The sequence below is a fragment of the Pelecanus crispus genome, chromosome 3, assembly GCF_030463565.1.
Source record: "Pelecanus crispus isolate bPelCri1 chromosome 3, bPelCri1.pri, whole genome shotgun sequence".
Lineage (NCBI taxonomy): Eukaryota > Metazoa > Chordata > Aves > Pelecaniformes > Pelecanidae > Pelecanus > Pelecanus crispus.
The window spans coordinates 99,736,287-99,755,760 of NC_134645.1; the positions used below are offsets into that span (position 1 = coordinate 99,736,287).

A 19,474-nucleotide genomic window follows, 5' to 3' on the forward strand; every position below is an offset into this window, starting at 1 on the left:
CTGTTTTCTAATTCAACTATTGTCTGGAAATGAGTTTCAGCTTTGCTATGAAATCTAAGTATGACTCCATGGCATTGCTGTCAGCGCCTGGTAAGACTCAAACTACTTTTAAGGAACTGACAGGGCTGCAAGTGTTTATGTACACTCAGAGAGATGACAAACACCACATTTGGAGCACTAGCTCTGTTCTTAATGTAAGCCATGTTGATAGCCATTTCCTGTGCAATGCTCTTCCTAATCAATTTATGAAGAGGCTAATGCAGTTGGAAGAGTTTGGACATCAGGGCTATACTTTGATCTGCATAACGATTTCACTGCAAGGACTCTGCAAGGGGGTTAAATAAAAAGACGATGGGGGACAGCTGTAAAAGCAATCAGAACAGCAAAATTAAAGTAGAAAACCATTAGGTGTCTCATCAGTGGATTTTATTTGAAAGGAAACTGTAATTCAAATCCAAGAAAAGAGGGAAATTAAGACGTTAACAATATTAACTCTACAGATGTATTCCTTGATAACTGACTCTTAGTTTCAAATTAGACTAGTTATGTATCATAGAATCACATTAGTGAGGTGATACTTGAGGTTATTTCAGGCTTTCCATTGCAAAATTATCATCAGAGCTTTACAATGCTAGTTACAATCCCCTCTAGGCTGAAATTGGCAGCCCTAAAGGGATGCTTAGTCTTGTGAATTTCCAGGTGATGTGTGGAGGGAGAAGAGTTCAGGTGTTTCAGAATTACTGGGGCATAAAATGGATTGTGTGTTTTCACATGCAATCAATGGCTATACAGAATATATTAACATTATAAAAATGGATTTTTTCCATCGTTCTTAAAATCTAAAAATAATTTTATTTTATTTTCCACATAAATAAAATTAAATCCAGTTATTTTGTTTTCAAAATTAAGTACAGCCTATATAAGACAATATTGGGTTTTTTATTTGCACAGTATTTATCTGTGTATTTACCTATCTATCTATCTAATTAGCTAGTAGAGCCTTAATATTTCATCCACCTTTTGGATGACAGTTCCCTTTATTGAAATAGGAAATCAATGTTATTCAATGGAATTCGCTCTGCAAAACAGAAAACCACTTTAGGACTGGATAAATTGTGAGGGTCTAGGATAGTACCTCTCCCGACTCTTTCTATCTCTGTGTTTTAAATAGGGCCATTCATCGTGGTACCTAAGCACTACTCAGAACCAAAGATTCCAAAATATTTGTTAATATTTAGGTGTTGAATAACACAAAACCTAAACGTAAAACCTAAACATTTGGCTTATGGCTTATATGCAATAAGCATAATTTAATTTCACAGAAGATGCAACCTTAACATCTGGAGATTTTGGATCTCTGCGTAGACAGAGAGTACACAGCACACATAAACGATAATTGAAAGAGATTTACCAAAATACTTGCTCCATGTCCTGCAAAGTCTGCCTCTTACAGATCCACACAGATTATTAGGTCATTCTTTAGCCACTTTGCTGAATGATTCCAAAAGGATGTGCCTACTAATTTCCAACATGGCACTGATGTTTGAAGGTATAAGATAATTTAATGGAATCTGACTGGAGGCAACCAATTCAGTCTGTCAACATGGCCAGGTGGATACATGAAACAGTTCCCACCTCTTCACTGCCACCGTGAACTGTATTTTATTTTTTAAAAAAGCTAATATTCTTATTAAATATTAGTCTACAACTCATTTCAGTGAGACCGTGGAGTATGACCAGCTGTATTTCCATTGTGAAATGCAGCTTTACTGCTCTCTCTCAGTTTTAATCTGCAGCATGAAATAATTATTTACTTTATTGTGAACATGACAATCAACAGGCCTGTTAGAGGAGAATGTGTATAATTCTGGTACTGGGTCATTCACATGTCAGAAACTCAAGTATCAGTTTCTTAGACAATTGTTTTACACAGATAATAAGACAGAATTATATGTAATTTACTTTGTACTTTATTCTATTCTTATTATGTTAGGTTTGTGCTCCTATGATGCTCCAAATACTGGAACCCAAACAATTCAGTTCTGCAATTGCCACACAGCACTTTGTTTTCTCATTTTGAAAAAGCAGAAGTTGCTTTTTTTTAAAAAAAAAAAGTATTACCATACCAAAACATCTTGTCCTGAATTTGTGAGACAGGGCACTAGCTGACAAGAATATTTACAGGCACTGTAGCAAAAGCATTTTTGCTTCTTTATACACATACAGAAGTTGCATAATACTGGAAAAACAGTCATTGAGAATATTAAGAATGAAATTGTAAAGTGGAAAAAAGGATGAAAAAAGAGAAGAAAAAGAAAAACTAAAATGAAAATGATCTGAGCAGAAGTTGAAGAAAATCTGTTTGTGTCATTTTAAATTAAGGAACTTTAAAATATAAAAATTCCCATATACACCATATACAGCATGTCTTATTCTCTCAGATAAAACCATATTTGAGTTATTGCTGTAATACATTCTTCTGTTCTTATCTGACTATATCTTCTTGGACTGTTTATGCTGAAGACGTAATACTGACTAGTAACCAGCCTGGTACTCCTCAGATCATTCTTACAGTTTGCACATACCCTGCTGTAGACACGATCAAAGCTTTTTCAATATGGAAAATTCTCATTTTTATTTATTTGTATTATGGCAATTCCTATGATATTCCAGGCATTGCTAAAAAAGAAAAAAAAATTGTAGAGCTTGCATTAATTTGGAAAAATTCTTTGGGTTTGACTTAACCAGCATGAATCGAAAAAGAAAAAGCCACCCAGAAGGCTGTTGGTGGGAAAAAACTTAGAGACAGAAAGTCTGAATGTACAGAAACATGTTTAGGGTGCAGAATATGTTGCATTATTTCATTCTCTGGACAGTGTGTCTTGTTGTGGCTCCTTTATACCTTCAATTACAAGTTTAATATGATTCCCAAAGGTTAAAAATAATAAAAAAAAAACCCAACAGAAAAAGGAATCTCTTCTATGGTACTTGACTGTATTCAACATTTGAAGAAAGCAGGAAGTAGAATATAATCTTTATTTCTTCAAAAATGGCTCCATCATACTTCTGAATCTTGCAGGTGAAATTTATATGCCCTAGATGGAAGAAAACCTCACCTAGCTATAAGCTGGAACATGGAGAAAAAACCTTTCTTTTTAGAATTCTTTGAGCATTCTTTTGATGCACATTTGTATAAATTACAACACAATGGTTCAATTACACATAAGAACACATACATATTTGATGACCCCATAATAATTATTGATTCAGAAAAATCTATTTAAGTAGTCTAGTGTAATCAATTTAGTGATTGCTTTGACCCCTAATGGATTCATTTTAATATCCTTTACAAATATGTCTCCATTTGCCTTTATTTCATTTTCATGCTGCAGTTGCAGACAACCTGTTCAATACTGCTCTACTGAAAATTTCAGAATTGGCAACTACTAACTGTTCTTACTTACTGAGTAACATAAAATCTCTTTGGAATTGATTCACTCTAAACTCATAGGAATGGAGAATTTTCCATGACTATCCAAATGAGCTGATTACACACAGCAATATGTGAATGATATTTAAGCATTTTATTTAGAGCAGCACAAAAGTGGTTAATTAACGTGTCAAGAAAATTCTCAGTCAAATAAAAATTGCATAGTTCTTGCATGTTAGCCCTTGTAGATCATGGCATAGAACAGAAAAGCTGAATTGTATTGCCATGATCTCTATAACCCTGAATGAGTTACAAGCTGCCTACTGCAACTTCCAGTAGCTCTCTGCCTGAACTCTGTGGCTTAATAATAAAAGATAAAGCAACCAAATAAATGGCATGAATAATCTTCCCTTTCCATTTACTATCCACCCATTAGCCTCCAGTGTTGAACAAAAACTGGCAACGTTTCAGAATCAGCCCCTTGAACAATATTAATTACTTTGGAACAGGAAATCAGATTCACTGAAACGCATGACAGAAAAATGACTGGATGTTTGCTCATGGACTAAACACAACTTCATCATTTAGGTTTTAAAATTACAACTCAAGCTAAATTAAACAGTTGTTCCCTATCCTTATCAAAGACTGAACCAAACCTTTAGAAAAGATGCTCAAAATCCGAGTCTGAGTTCTGTAGCATCCATGTATTTACAAAAGAGGATACAACACTGGTTCTGATTCTCCTTTCTCATATGTGATAACATTCTGGATTTGTTGTGCTTTACAGCACGGTAACTATGTTGATCCCTAATTTACAATCACTTAATATATATAGGAAGGGGAATTAATTGTTTTAAAAGGCATCAGTGCCTTGACTGAATTGCAAAACAGGATAGAGAAATCTATGGGATTAGCATAAGATGTCAACTTCTGCTTAACCCTCCCTTGTCAGAGAAAAAAAGTAGAACTCTGAATTTGATTGAATTTCAGTCACACACAACAGAGAATGGCTATTCATATTAGCAGCATCATTTTTCTTTTCCTGTCCTATTTTGACTTGTCCACTGATAGCATGCTAGACATATATAATTCAGCATTTAGTAAAATTGAGTTCATCACACAACAGGTTTTGATTTTTCAGACAGAGGGTATTATACGGCCCTTCTGGGACAGCTACTGTTAAATTTGTTTCTGCGTAACATAGTCATGAATAGAACTGCCATTGTCACAGATGTTCAGAATAAAGAATATGGAAGGATTTTTGTGTTAAAATTCAGAATACTGAGTATTTCTGCAAGCATCTCTGTTAAGAAGACCCAATTAGAATCATATTTGTACATTTTAGAATTATTCTGTTGACCCTAAATGTAAAACCTTTGGCTTTTTATAGAATAAATAAACTCACTTAAGTCAGCTCATGTTGGATACACAGGGAGCAAAGTCTTGCCTGGCTCATCATCAAAAAGCCAGATGGACATATTGAAGATGATATTTGCAACAGATTTGCTCTATCCACTTAAACCCCATCATTTTAAAGACAATATGCAACAAGCACAAATGGTGAAACCCCCTTTTCAAGGAGACCTTGAAAGGACTCTGCATCTCTTGATGTTCTCCTTTAAAATCCTTCTCAAAGATAAATCCACCTCTTACCACCCGCAAGATTATGTATAACAGAAGGACCGTGGTGAAGTGACATCCTCTTATATGAACATAAGAACAACCAGGTAATTTTCCCTCTGCAAATAATACTCATGAAATCTCCCCACAGTGAACCAACATCAATCAACAGTCAGAAAAACACTCCTAACAAATTGTAACTTAACAGATCTACTACTTCTTATGACTATCCATGCAGAAATGATGTCTTCTTAAATTAGAACCTTGTTATGCCCTATTGCTCCATGGACAGACAAGAGAGGGAGGTCCTTAGAGGCCTGGTGTGCACTTGCATACCTGAAACTCATCAGCCCATAGCAGCTACCCTCTGACTACTGAAGCTTTGGGTAGCAAGACATGCTACTGGCATAGGCAGAAGTAGAAGTAGACATTTCATAGATATTTTCACTAATCAGGCATGGGTTCTGCATGAATCCTTCCTTTGGTGTCAAGCAAACTGTGCCTTAAATGGGCTTGCTGTTTGAAGGTTAAGAGTAATGCTTTAGGTTAATCAAGAAGCTACCTTAATAGCGACCTCTGAATATTTCCCTTCTGTATTCCATAGACAATGCAATGGGGAAGAGAGGTACCGTCACCTTTTTTGCTGTAAAATAATACATTTATCAGTGATAAAAACCTTAGGGAATTAGTGAACGCATTTCTACTTTGAGCTTGCAAGCTACTGCAGTCCTTTAAACAATATGAAGAATGAGTAAACACACGAACAAGTAACATAGCTGTATGATGTCTGAATATGCTCTCAGAAGCCTGTAAAAAATGCCAGCAGTACACTACCATATCAATAATATGACCAGTATAATATTTAGGATGAGTTAGAAAGCAGCATGTCTTCAAGCAATGATCAGGATGCATTTAATAAACACTCAGATCTCTTCTGCTACTTACGTAATTTAAAAAAAAAAACAAAATTGTAGGCAGCAGGCAAGTGATTCCTTTTGGTTTTGTGTACTTTTGTTGTTCAGTACCAAATTCTGTATTTCAAGAACAACTCAGGAATATACTAATTTCAAAGACTCATGAAATATCACATATGCATATGCATTCTCTTGAGTGGTTTCTGATTGCACATTTGTTATGACAAAAAGTCTAGCTTGATAAAATTAAAATAGGTAAAGCATAAGATTACAATTATTCTTTTTCCAACCCTTTCCTTGTTCCAGGTATGGAAATAAAAATGGAAAATAAAAAATTAAAAGATCAGACAATAATTAAAACGTTAAGAATTGTTGTTATGGACAATAAATGCTTTCTTAAAAAAAAAAAAAAGTTATGCAAACTATTAAAGTTTACTCCCTGAGAAAGAGTTAGTGTGTGGAAATGGCCATAGCATCATAGAATTTGTCCATGTTCCAGATGTTACTTGTGCATGTCCCCCTAGGGGAAAAAAAATAATCTTAGCATTTTTATAATTTTTAATCATTGTTACTATTTACTTACTATTAATGTGTACTGTAAGATGAATATGGCTATTTGCAGCTGGCCAATGTGGAAAGTAAAGTACAAAATCACTTTTAAATTTGCAGATCTGAATCACAAGTTTGAAGAAAACCCAACTGAACTAGTGAAAATGTAAACAATTTTTTTATGAGCAGTCAGAATAAAATGTGTTCTCATGATAAATGAAATCCTTCCTGAAATATGTGGTTATTCAGACAAATGCTTTAAACAAAACATGGTAGGAGTCTGTACTTCATTCACTAGAGAACCACTCCATCTCCTGGGAGTTATACTGAAGAAGATGAAGGCACAAACAGCCGAAGAGACCCAGAGCCACATCCAAGGTACTCTGTGTTTCTGAAAGAGCTTTATGTTTTCCGTTCCTCTTAGTGTTACTGTGCATTCATGCTACTAAGGCTAAGGTCTCCCTTAGCAACTCTTGCCTCGTCATAAAGCACTTCTCAAGGAAAAGAAAGACTCAGCATAAAGCAAGACAGAAGATTGAGGCTGATGCAGGAGATAGAATGAGTTGGCATTTAAGTGCATGAGTTTTAATGTTACAGACATAAAGGTGAAAACCGTGCTAATACTGAGGTGGCAAGGCCACCTGCGACATTGTTTTAGATTGACTGTGCAGGGAAGGTGCAGAAACCAAGCATTTTTCAATCGCTAAGGTAACTGGAAAAAGTGTCTTTGCTGGTGATTCTAGCTGATAACGAGAGATAAAGATAGAGAGACTAAAGGCAATGTTAAGGTAATGAGCTCAGAAAATGGAAATAACAATGAAGCTGTCATCAGAGAAAGGGAGAAAGAAGAAAAGTTGAGAGACAGAGATCATTTATATGTTTATATGTCATGTCTACTGATTATTAGATATCCAATAAGAACTATTAAAAAGATAGACAGAGAGGACTTGAAAGAGAACAAGAGATCAGTAAGGGGGCAAACAGATGTGAAAATCATTAGCAGGGAATTGATATAAATATTCCCTCAACATTACATTTCTTGGGGAGATGAAGATCAGAGGTAGAATGATTGCTTCCCAGAAGTAGTAAATTGAAGCAAAGGAAAAATGGCCATTGTCTTACCTCTAGGAAAATGACAACTAAATCCTATCACTCAGAAATCTAGAAAGATGTGAACTAAGTTATGCAGGATATTGAAGTGAATTCTCAGGCATGAAGATAGAAGATTTGATGTATAAAAGCCACACACACACGAAACAAAATAAAGCATGTGAATCAATAGATGTTTTTAATCACATTTTTTTTGTAGCAGACTAGAAACAGATCTCTATTATAGCTCATTATTGACAATTTTTTTTAATCATACAAAATGGCATCTTGAAGAACTTTCAGATACAACTATGAGCAAATTAAAACTGAGAGAACTGTAAATTACTCTGGCATAGAATCTTGGAGCATTAATAGTATGGAAATGGCTAGTGGATCCTAAAAAGTAAAGTCTGATTGTATTGGGACTGCATGTCAAGGTTTTTGTAGTGGGGGGGCTACAGGGGTGGCTTCTGTGAGAACATGCTAGAAGCTTTCCTTATGTCTGATAGAGTCAATGCCAGCCAGCTCTAAGACAGACCTGCTGCTGGCCAAGGCCAAGCTCATCAGTGATGGTGGTAGCGCCTCTGTGATAACATATTTAAGAAGGGAGAAAAATACCATGCACAACTGCAGCCAGAAGAGAGGAGTGAGAATATGTGAGAGGAACAACTCTGCAGACACCAAGGTCAGTGAAGAAGGAGGGGGAGGAGCTGCTCCAGGCACAGGAGCAGAGATTCCCCTGCAGCCCCTGGTGCAGACCATGGTGAGGCAGGCTGTCCCCCTGCAGCCCAGGGAGGTCCACAGTGGAGCAGATATCCACCTGCAGCCCGGGGACGACCCCACACCGGAGCAGGTGGATGTGCCCAAAGGAGGCTGTGACCCATGGGAAGCCCACACTGGAGCAGGCTCCTGGCAGCACCTGTGGACCCGTGGAGACAGAGGAGCCCATGCTGGAGCAGGTTTGCTGGCAGGACCTGTGACCCCATGGGGGACCCACGCTGGAGCAGTCTGCTTCTGAAGGACTGCACCTCATGGAAGGGACCTATGCTGGAACAGTTCATGAAGAACTGCAGCCCGTGGGAAGGACTGACATTAGAGAATTTCATGGAGGACTGTCTCCCATGGGAGGAATCCCATGCTGCAGCAGGGGGAGAGTGTGAGAAGTCCTCCTCCCAAGGAGGAAGGAGCAGCAGAGACAACATATGATGAACTGACTGCATCCCCCATTCCCTGTCTCTCTGTGCTGCTGAGCGGGGAGGAGGTAGAGAATTTGGGAGTAAAGTCAAGCCTGGGAAGAAGAGAAGAGTGGGGGGGAAGGTGTTTTAAGATTTAGTTTTTCATAGAATCATAGAATACTTTGGGTTGGAAGGGACCTTTAGAGGTTATCTAGCCCAACGCCCCTGCAGTGAGCAGGGACAGTTTTCACTAGATCAGGTTGCTCAGAGCCCCAGCCAACCTGACCTTGAATGTTGCCAGGGATGGGGCCTCTGCCACCTCTCTGGGCAACCTGTGCCAGTGCTTCACCACCCTCATTGTAAAAAATTTCTTCCTTATGTCTAGTCTAACTCTATTCTTCTTTAGTTTAAATCCATTATTCCTTGTTCTGTCACAACAGGCACAGGCCTTGCTAAAAAGATTGCACCCATCCTTCCTATAGGCCCCCTTTAAGTACTGAAGGGCGGCAATAAGGTCTCCTCGCAGCCTTCTCTTCTCTAGGCTGAACGACCCCAACTCTCTCAGCCTGGCCTCATAGGAGAGGTGCGCCAGCCCTCGGATCATTTCTGTGGCCCTCTTCTGGACCCGCTCCAGCAGGTCCATGTCCTTCTTGTGCTGAGGGCCCCAGAGCTGGACGCAGTACTCCAGGTGAGGTCTCACCAGAGCAGAGTAGAGGGGGAGAATCACCTCCCTCGACCTGCTGGTCACGCTTCTTTTGATGCAGCCCAGGATACAGTTGGCTTTCTGGGCTGCAAGTGCACATTGCCGGCTCATGTCCAGCTTTTCATCCACCAGTACCCCCAAGTCCTTCTCCGCAGGGCTGCTCTCAATCTCTTCATCCCCCAGCCTGTATTGATATTGGAGGTTGCCCCGTCCCAGGTGCAGGACCTTGCACTTGGCCTTGTTGAACCTCATGAGGATCACACAGGCCCACCTCTCCAGCTTGTCCAGGTCCCTTTGGATGACATCTCATCCTCCTGGTGTGTCAACAGCACCACTCAGCTTGGTGTCATCTGCAAACTTGCTGAGGGTGCACTCGATCCCACTGTCTATGTCATTGATGAAGATGTTAAATAGCACCGGTCCCAGTACGGACCCCTGAGGGACCCCACTTGTCACCGGTCTCCATGTGGACATTGAGCCATTGACCATGACCCTCTGGATGCGACCATCCAGCCAATTCCTTATCCATTGAACAGTCCACCCATCAAACCCATATCTCTCCAATTTAGAGAGAAGGATGTTGTGGGGGACTGTGTCGAACGCTTTACAGAAATCCAAGTAGATGACATCCATTGCTTTTCCCTTGTCCACTGATGCAGTTACTCCTTCATAGAAAGCCACTAGGTTGGCCAGGCAGGACTTGCCCTTGGTGAATCCGTGCTGGCTGTCTCGAATCACCTCCCTGTCCTCCATGTGCTTGAGCATAGCTTCTAGGAGGATCTGCTCCATGATCTTCCCAGGCACAGAGGTGAGGCTGACAGATCGATAGTTCCCAGGGTCCTCCTTTCTTCCCTTTTTAAAAATGGGCACAACATTCCCCTTCTTCCAGTCAGCAGGGACTTCACCGGACTGCCATGTCTTTTCAAATATCATGGAGAGTGGCTTGGCAACTACATCAGCCAATTCCCTCAGGACTCTGGGATGCATCTCATCAGGTCCCATAGACTTGTGTACATTGAGGTTCCTCAGGTGGTCTCGAACCTGATCTTCCCTTACAGTGGGAGGGGCTCTACCCCTCTGGTCCCCATCTTGTGGTCCATCGATTCGGGAGGGGTGAGGAGAGAGGTTGCCGGTGAAGACCGAGGCAAAGAAGTTGTTGAGTACCTCAGCCTTCTCCTCGTCTGTTGATACAAGTTCGCCTTTTTTGTTCATCAAGGGGGGTACGCTTTCTTTAACCTTCCTTTTCTGGTTGATATACCTGTAGAAGCCCTTCTTGTTATTTTTTACGTCCCTTGCCAAATTCAGCTCCATCCTCGCCTTGGCCTTCCTGACCTCCTCCCTACACAACTGGGCCGTTTCCCTGTATTCCCCCCACCCCAGGACACCTGTCCCTGCTTCCACTGCCTGTGCAGTTCCCTCTTACTCTTTAGATTGACCAGCAGGTCTTGACTCAGCCATGCTGGTCTCTTCCCTTCCTTGCCTGATTTTTTACACTTGGGGAATGATAGCTCTTGTGCTCTATGGAAGGTGTCCTTAAAGATCTGCCAACTCTGTTCCATTCCCCTGTCCCTGAGGACCGTCTCCCAGGGAGTCCTTCTGACTAACTCCTTGAAGAGCTGGAAGTTTGCTTTCCTAAAATTTAGTGTCCTGACTGTACTCCTTGCTTTTCCCATGTCCCTCAGGAGCGTGAACTCCACCAATGCGTGATCACTGCAGCCCAAGCTGCCTCCAGTCTTGATGTCACTGATGAGCTCACTTGCATTGGTGACCATCAGATCCGGTATCGCGTCCCCTCGGGTAGGTGTGTCTATTACCTGGCTTAGGAAGTTGTCGTCCATGCATTCCAGGAATCTCCTGGATTGCCTACAGCTCGCCGTGTTTCTTTTCCAGCAAATGTCACAGTGGTTGAAGTCCCCCAGCAGGACAAGAGTCTGCAAGCACGAAGCCTCCCGGAGCTGGAGGAAGAAGGCTTCATCAGCAGGCTCCCCTTGATCAGGAGGCCTGTAGTAGACACCAACCACAAGGTTCCCTTTGTTGCCTCTGTCTCTGACTCTTACCCATAAGCTTTCGACCTGCTCGTGGCTATTCTTCAGGGACAGCTCTTCACACTGTATTGATTTCTTTAAGTAGAGGGCAACGCCTCCGCCCCTCCTTCCTCGCCTGTCCCTTCTGAAGAGCCTGTAGCCATCAATAGCCACATTCCAGTCATGGGATTCGTCCCACCAGGTTTCAGTTATGGCAATCAGGTCGTAGCTGTCTAGTAGCACAGCAGCTTCCAGCTCCTCCTGTTTGTTGCCCATGCTGCGTGCATTCATGTAGAGGCATTTCATCTGGGCTGTTGGCCATGTCACCTTCTTAGTGGAACATCCCTTATTTCCCTTGGGGTGTTTCACGAAGGTTTCCTTGTGAGCTCTAACTATCTCAGGAGCCCCCAGCTCATCTCTGCCAGACTTCAACTGTGCTGCGGTGTCCCCATCATGCCTCTGCGCAACAGGTTGGGGGCTCACAGTAGCACCCCGTCCCTCTAACCATTGCATACCATCCCACAGCTTGTCACAGGCAAGCCTGGTACATTCACCCTCCCCCTTCACATCTAGTTTTTATTTGTCATTATCCTACTCTCAAATTAATTTTCCCCAAGTCGAGTCTGTTTTGCCCATGACAGTAATTGGTGAATGATCTCTCTCTGTCCTTTTCTCAACCTATGGGCCTTTCATTATATTTTCTCTCCCCTGTCCAGCTGAGGAGGGGACCAATAGAGTGGCTTTAGTGGGCACCTGCCATCCAGCCAGGGTCAACCAACCACACTGATTAAAAGTCATATCCCGCAAAACAGTAGATATGGAGAAAATGCTTGTAGGTGCCCCCCATTTTTTACAACAATTCACCAGGCATGTACAAATTTCTCCACGTGCCTTCCCAGAAGTGTTCCAATCAGAGCATCTCAGTGTTTTCTTTATACTTTGGCTTCATTAAGATTGAGAAATTAGAACAGTAGGTAAGGTCCTCAATAAGCTCAAGCCTGTAGCTATGTTTACTGACCAGACTGGTCCCCTGATCAAATGTATCTGCAGTTGCTTTCTTTTTTAAAACCTGGCCAAGTCAGAGAAAGCATTGCTGGTCTAACACTGCCTGTTAGACTACTGATCTAATGTTTTCAATACTTGAATTAGGAAGATCTGCGTGCAATCAGGTCCCCTTCTGAAGAGGGGATCCCTATCTGAAGGAATTATAAACCATACCTTTCTCACCTTGGATTAGAATATCCATTAGGATTCAAGGCCATCACCACGAAAACCTGAGCTATCTAGGAGGAAAGGAGGACCAAAGCTGTGTTTGAATACTCATTTGACAACAGGCACAATACATAAGCCAAGGATTCAGAAGAAAAGCAGGTTTGCTTAATTCATCCCAGATAATTGAAAGATGTCTCAGATTAGTGCTTTACTAAATTCTTGACTCTACTAACTTAGGAAACAGAAAGAATTCAGTCATAAGCTTAGCATTTCCTGGTCAGCATCAAATTACTTCTCTAGTGGTTATCTTCTATTTTGAGTTTTGTATTCAACCTGGAGACCTAGCTGTTATAAGCCAGTGCATCCCCATCACACACACACCTCTACAGCTTTACCTGCCCATGCTCAAAATCATCTCTGATATGATGCAGCTTTGTAACTTAGATGAAACTACTGTGAAAAGGGCTGTGAGAAGTGGGGGTCCATGCCCCTTCACTCAGGAGCTACACTTAAGGTGAATCATCTGTGACTGTGCATGTATTTTGGTTGTCTGAACCTTGACTTGTGGATTTGGTGTCAAGGTCAAGTGGCATTGGACCTGCCTTTTCACCATGGGCTTGCCTGGAGACCACTGGACTGTTAGCTGGACACCACCACTGGACCGGGTCCTGACCCTGATGCTGTGACTTGACTTCCTGGAGTGACATCAGATCTGCCTCATCACTATGGACTCTGGTGATCTGGAATATTATCTAGGCCTGGCTACCATCACAGAGCTCCTTTCCTCGTCTTGTTTGGGTGCTGTGGGACCTCGCCTTTGCCAGTGAGGCCACTTGGCATGCCCTGCTGCCTTCTGGTTTCCCCAGCAAGAGCAGCCCACTCTTGCTTCTCCCTGAACCCAGCATCTGATAAGCAGGTGCTGCAATGTCTACCCAGTAAACAAATGCCTTCAAGATAGGCTTGAGCAGAGTCATACAGAAAATCTGAAGCAGAACTGTTACAGAAACACAGGTCTCCTGTGTCTCTGTTTCATGTTCAAGCCATGATTCTAACCTTCCTCACAGGAATTCATAACTAGGTCTTTGTTTTCTGGAGGCATGTCTAATTCATCTTGAATGTTCTCCATGGAGGAGATAAAGTGGATTAAGATTTGCTTAAGGGATTGTAAAAAGTTGTCCGGGGGCACTGCGAAATCTAATTGTCAGGATAATGTACACATACTTTATTTAGATTGTTTACATCATGCATGGCACAACGAAAACTCAGTACCTCAGTGGGACATACAGACACTATCCAATATAAGTAGTAAGTAATACTAATTAGACTGAGTTTGATTTACTTGTTCACATTGTTGAATTCTAAATTAACTATAATAACTCAAGAGAAATATCTCAGAGTTATTATGGTCATTTCAATAAAACAACTGCACAATGAGGAGGTGCTTTAAAAAACATCTAACTAGAAAATTGGGCCTATAAAGAATGACAGAGCTTGGTTATTATGAGCTGTTATAACGCAATCACATGAATCACTATGGCATGTGGACCTTGTGCTCAGCTCTTGTTATCCAATTCTGGTCATCCCATCTCCAGCATCCCCTGCTTCTTCCCTCCCACTCCCCCAAATGAGAGGCTTTTCACGCTTATGAAAGCTGTGAGAGGAGGAATCAAAAAAATCCAAGCAGCTGAGAAAGGAATGAAAATCAAGTCAACTAGCCAACTAAGTAAAATGTTATACCATTACTGTTTCTCTTGTCTGAATTCAGGTGCCTTACATGTCCATTAATTTTGAGTGTAGTTGACAGAGAAAGATAGAGATGCCTAATTATGGTTGCTTGGGTTGCCTTCTCAGGATTTTAAAAATTCAGATTAATTTTGTATATATTGCATAGTGAGCTTAAGCTGCATTTTAGGAATACTGGATTAACACTCAGCCTGTGACTGAGTACACAAAATGCAAGCACATTATTGCTGAGCTCAGTGCCAAAGTTAATCATATAATCTGGTCAAAATATTTATCTCAAGAGATAACGTAGCATGATACCTGCAGCAGATAGGCTTGTAATTCTTAAAACGACCAACTTTTCAGCTGTCCTTACAGTGTCTTCAGTTTTGCTTTTACATGCGGTAAGGAACTACCACTTTGGACAGCTAATATGTAGAAACTACCGTGAATGAGAAAAAATCTTCTCTGGTTTTCCTGAGGTACAACAGACGCCATCAAAAGGAGCCATCACCATGCCTGGCTCTGCAACATTTGCATTACTAACATATACACCTGATATGATTCTGCTGTCTCTTTGGCACTACATCTTATCTGCAACCTATTTTCTACTACAGTTATTCCAATACAGATTTTGGTTTTATTGCTATTGTTATTTCTTTAATTTCTTGTGCTGTTAATTGCAGTATGTTTATGAATTATATATTCAGAATAGGAGTCCCCCAAACTGAAACTATACTGCTTTGGCTAACTATCCCTTATTTCCTGGAAATATTACCTGTGGGTAGAAGCTCTATAAAGTTAAAATTTGATTCTATAATGTGCAATGCTCCAGAAAACACAATTATATCTATGACATAAAGTGGAAAGGAAAAGTTTACTCCAGACTGTTTGCTCATTTTATTTCATAAAATATCATGGTGAATTATTTTTAAATGGGATATCATGAATGTGAAACACAGAAATAAGAAGCATGGATGGAATTTTTGTTTTCTGCTGAACTATATTTTTTGGGACCCAACAACAAAATGCAATTGCTTTAATTAATTTCTCTACCTGAAAGCTCTAACACAGAGTGACTGAATTTACATGTCAGAGAAGCTATTAATTTACTGAAAATTTCTGCAAATTCTGTTTGAAAATAATCTATACTTTTAGTTTTGCAAAATCATTCAGCACTAAGTATTCTACACCCGAGTCCAGTTTTGCTACTACTGCCATGCCATATTTGGGATAACTGCCATTATCTCCACAATCAGGTCTAGGGCATAGCCAGAAAAAAAAAAATATTTCTTGCCTTCCAATAGTATTTGACTACTTACAAATTATAATCCACAGTCAAGGTGGCTTTCCTAGTACAAATCATTCCCTAGAGAACAGGGTAATCAAAAAGTGCTATTTTATATTATCCTTTTTTCCCACCATATCCTGATTATAGCATTGTTACTCAACAAACACTATTTTACAGGATGCTGGGAAGAAATTTTTTTTCCTTTAGTTATTTTCGCCTCTCTGCTCTGTGTAGTTTTTACAGTGCTATTGCTTTTATAGAATTTTTTTGATGTACTACATTGGTTTTCTGTCCCTAATCCCAAAACATCTAAATGGTGCTTTATTGGAAACCAAACTAACTGCACTCTGGTGACAAACATTCATAACAAAATTTCTAAACTGAACGAAAGAGGAACAAAGTTAAGGGTCAGTGTAAGGATGCTCAGTTATTTGATAATATTTCAAAGCAGTAACTTTTTTGCAGAAGCACAGATGTGGACAGCATAATCTGGACCTATCTTGATATGAACTGTGGCTATTAATTCAATCTTGATGATTTAAACATTTGAGTTCTACAGTTGCACTACGTTTGTTGCAAAGGGATATTTGAATGATAATGAAGCATTTTCAAAAGGTACTTAATGTCATCATTCAGCAAATGAGACTTTTAGTGCATGTGCTGAGACAACATACTGGTTGCACTGCTGGGAGCAAGGAATTAATTGGACATAGAAGAATTTTTTTTCCAAAACTTACACCAACATTCACGTAAACTTTAAAAATAGAACTGATGAGAATTTAGCATAAGCAATACAAGAAGTAAAATCAGTTAAGTGAAACAGCTGGTTTAATCACATTAATAGGAATAAGAAAATATTATTATTCAACGGAGGTATATAAGATTGGAAATTATATACAAGACAGGAGAAGAGGGGGATGGAAGCCCTTAAACAAAACCTGCAAGTATGTTTTAATAAGTAATTCCTTGGTCTTTATAATAGTGACCTACTATATTTAGGTTATGTTTATGGAATTTTTATATTATGCCTTCCTTCATTTTTAGTTCTTTCTGTCACAGATTAAATTCAGTCTCGGCCCAAATGATTATACTGAGAAAAAAGAAACCTCACTGGAACAGTAACTTGACCTTGCTTTTCTTATATTCCTGAGAAAACCCTACCCACCAACTACAGAATCATTTTCTCCTTTAGTCCAAACTTCAATGTACTATAGACTTGATCTGAATGAAAAAAAATCCTACCCATTTAGATACTTATACTAAATGAAACTACTTCAACATGAAAGATTAAGATGAGCATATAAACACTGAGTCCTATGTTTTGTAGCACCAAGAAGTTCAAATGCTGTGAAGACACAAAATAGTGTTTTGGCAATGCAGCAATTCTTTGCTTGTCAGACAGTCTGTGATAACTGTCCACCACAGCTGGGAGGTAACATCACTTTATTTAATCTGGTTTTGGAAGGTTTGGCTTTGTTCCAGTGAAGCACTAAATCTAAAAAAGATCTTAAAAAAAAAAAAAAAAAAAAAGAAAAAAATTGCAGGTTGAACAATCCCATTTCATGTACAGCTACAGCTAGGAAGCTAGGAGAGACTTTAAACATTGCTAGAACTAGTGACAGTGCAGATTAATGTGTGCACAGACAATGCTGAGTGACAGGTAAAAATTTGGATCTAGCAGCTGGTGTTATCAATAGAAAGTATATCCATAGGAAAAAAAATCCATAAAAAGCATGTATGTGACTCACTAGACAGAAACTCCCTCAAACCGTATATTAAAAAGCTCATGAATAAATATGCTGTTAGATAATTTAAAGATTAACAAAATAATGAACAGAAGAAAATATTCTAACAAATGCCTACAAGAAGGAACAATGACCAAATTCCTACAGTTACGTACCTCCTTATTTTCCAAGCTTTAAGAGAAAATTCCTAAATGCATGCTTCAAGTACATTCAAAGAACAAACACATATATTCAGCAACCTCTCTCTGATATCTTGTCAAATAAAATGATAAACAGTATAAATATAAACATCTCAAACGCCTCTGAGCTCTGCTGTTGAATACCGTTTCTAAGTAGATGAACTAGTGCCATATTTGGATGTCTTACCCTATTGATGTGCAGTCTCTATCTTCTCAGTTTATGAGACGTTTGGATATCTATAATTTTAACTTCTGAAAATTATTTCTAATACAACCAGGAATGTAAAATACTTGATGTGGTATAAAATCACCAGCCATGTTTTCCAGTAGTGGAACTATTCATCCAAGAAACAGGTATAAGTTCAATTTGGTAAAGTTAAATGACAGTCATTTTGCAGAAATTAACTTTTCTTTGTGCATTGTTGACTGTGAATGGAGACCATTATTTTTCATAGCCTAGATAGTGATGCAATTTTCAAAGCTAAATGAGCATTAAAAACATTCATTCTATGCTTCTGCAATGAACAATCTAAGACACCTAATGGCAAAATGAGACATTCCCTTTAATCTTTATGAACATATTGTACTCTCTTGAGGTAAAAATGAGAAAGGAGGGGATAAGCTCGCTGTATTTTTTGTAAATCTTTCCCTCAGAAATGGGAGAAGTCTTGTATGTGCAGATGCAGCAGCCTGCCTGACTGCCAATCCCTGAAGGCTCAATCATCCTGATGACTGTCCCACAGTTTCTTTGCCTTGGGCAGGCAAGTCTCTTTTCATTCCTCTGCTTTATTGGAGATGAGATTTTGGTGCCAATATAGGGAGGAAATATGTTTCACCAGAGGGTACCATTTATACACATATGAATGGGTTTCCAAGTATTTGTCTTTGAGATCAGCTCACATTCCAGCTATGCTGCTCTACAACATAGAATCATAGAATCGTTTAAGTTGGAAAAGACCTTTAAGATCATCCAGTCCAACCATTAACCTAACATTACCAAGTCCACACTAAACCAATTAAGGGTAGAGTAGACTAAACCATGACCAGAGACAGGATTTTCTGGACAAGTTACTATACTAATACCTATTTTCCCACAGATTTACTTGAAATCTACCTCCTTTCAAGATACTTGACTACTACATAACGGAAGATAGTACAAGGCCATAAGATTTTAATAACAATTTATTACAAAAAATGATATATAACTTACACTACTATTAGCTAATGTAACTGACACTAAAAGTGGAAGAGCTTGTAAGTTAAAAAAAAAAATTTCACAAAATAATAATCATTAGAGAACAACATAAGCTTTGAACCACAGATTATACGAAAAATCATTCATGTAATGAGATCAAATATCCTTTCTATAAGACCATTTCCCAAACTATATTCTTACAATATTTACAGAGGAATGCTGCCTATGGCTGATTACATGACTCCCTGCATGTGAAGAGTGTTTGTTAAAACAAAAAAAGAAAAGCAACCACAACAATATCAAGCTATTTGGCACCACTGCAGGGCAATTTAAGCATTTATGCTCCTCGCATCCAGTACAGTTCAAACACTGCAGGCCACAGAGCTGTACCATATTTTTTGAATGAGAAAAAGTTTTTCTTCCCACTGTAAAGGAGACTTAGAGGAAGAAAAAAAAAAAAGGAAAAAAAATAATCTTTTACAGAGTTCCTCCTCAAATTTTTCAAGGTGAGAAAAATCTATATTCATCCGTAGTAGAACAGTCCTCTGATTTATATCACAGACCTCAACAAAGATCCTCTATCTCAGCCCTGACCCAGAGCAGTAAATAGGGTCCTAAAACTCACA

At 39.4% G+C, this 19,474-nt stretch overlaps 1 protein-coding gene across 1 annotated transcript in view; it reads right to left on the reverse strand.

Moving 5' to 3' along the window:
- Positions 1 to 19,474, reverse strand: part of ADGRB3 (adhesion G protein-coupled receptor B3) — a 479,906-nt gene that overhangs the window by 203,781 nt on the left and 256,651 nt on the right. The gene's annotated exons all lie outside the window — the stretch shown is intronic.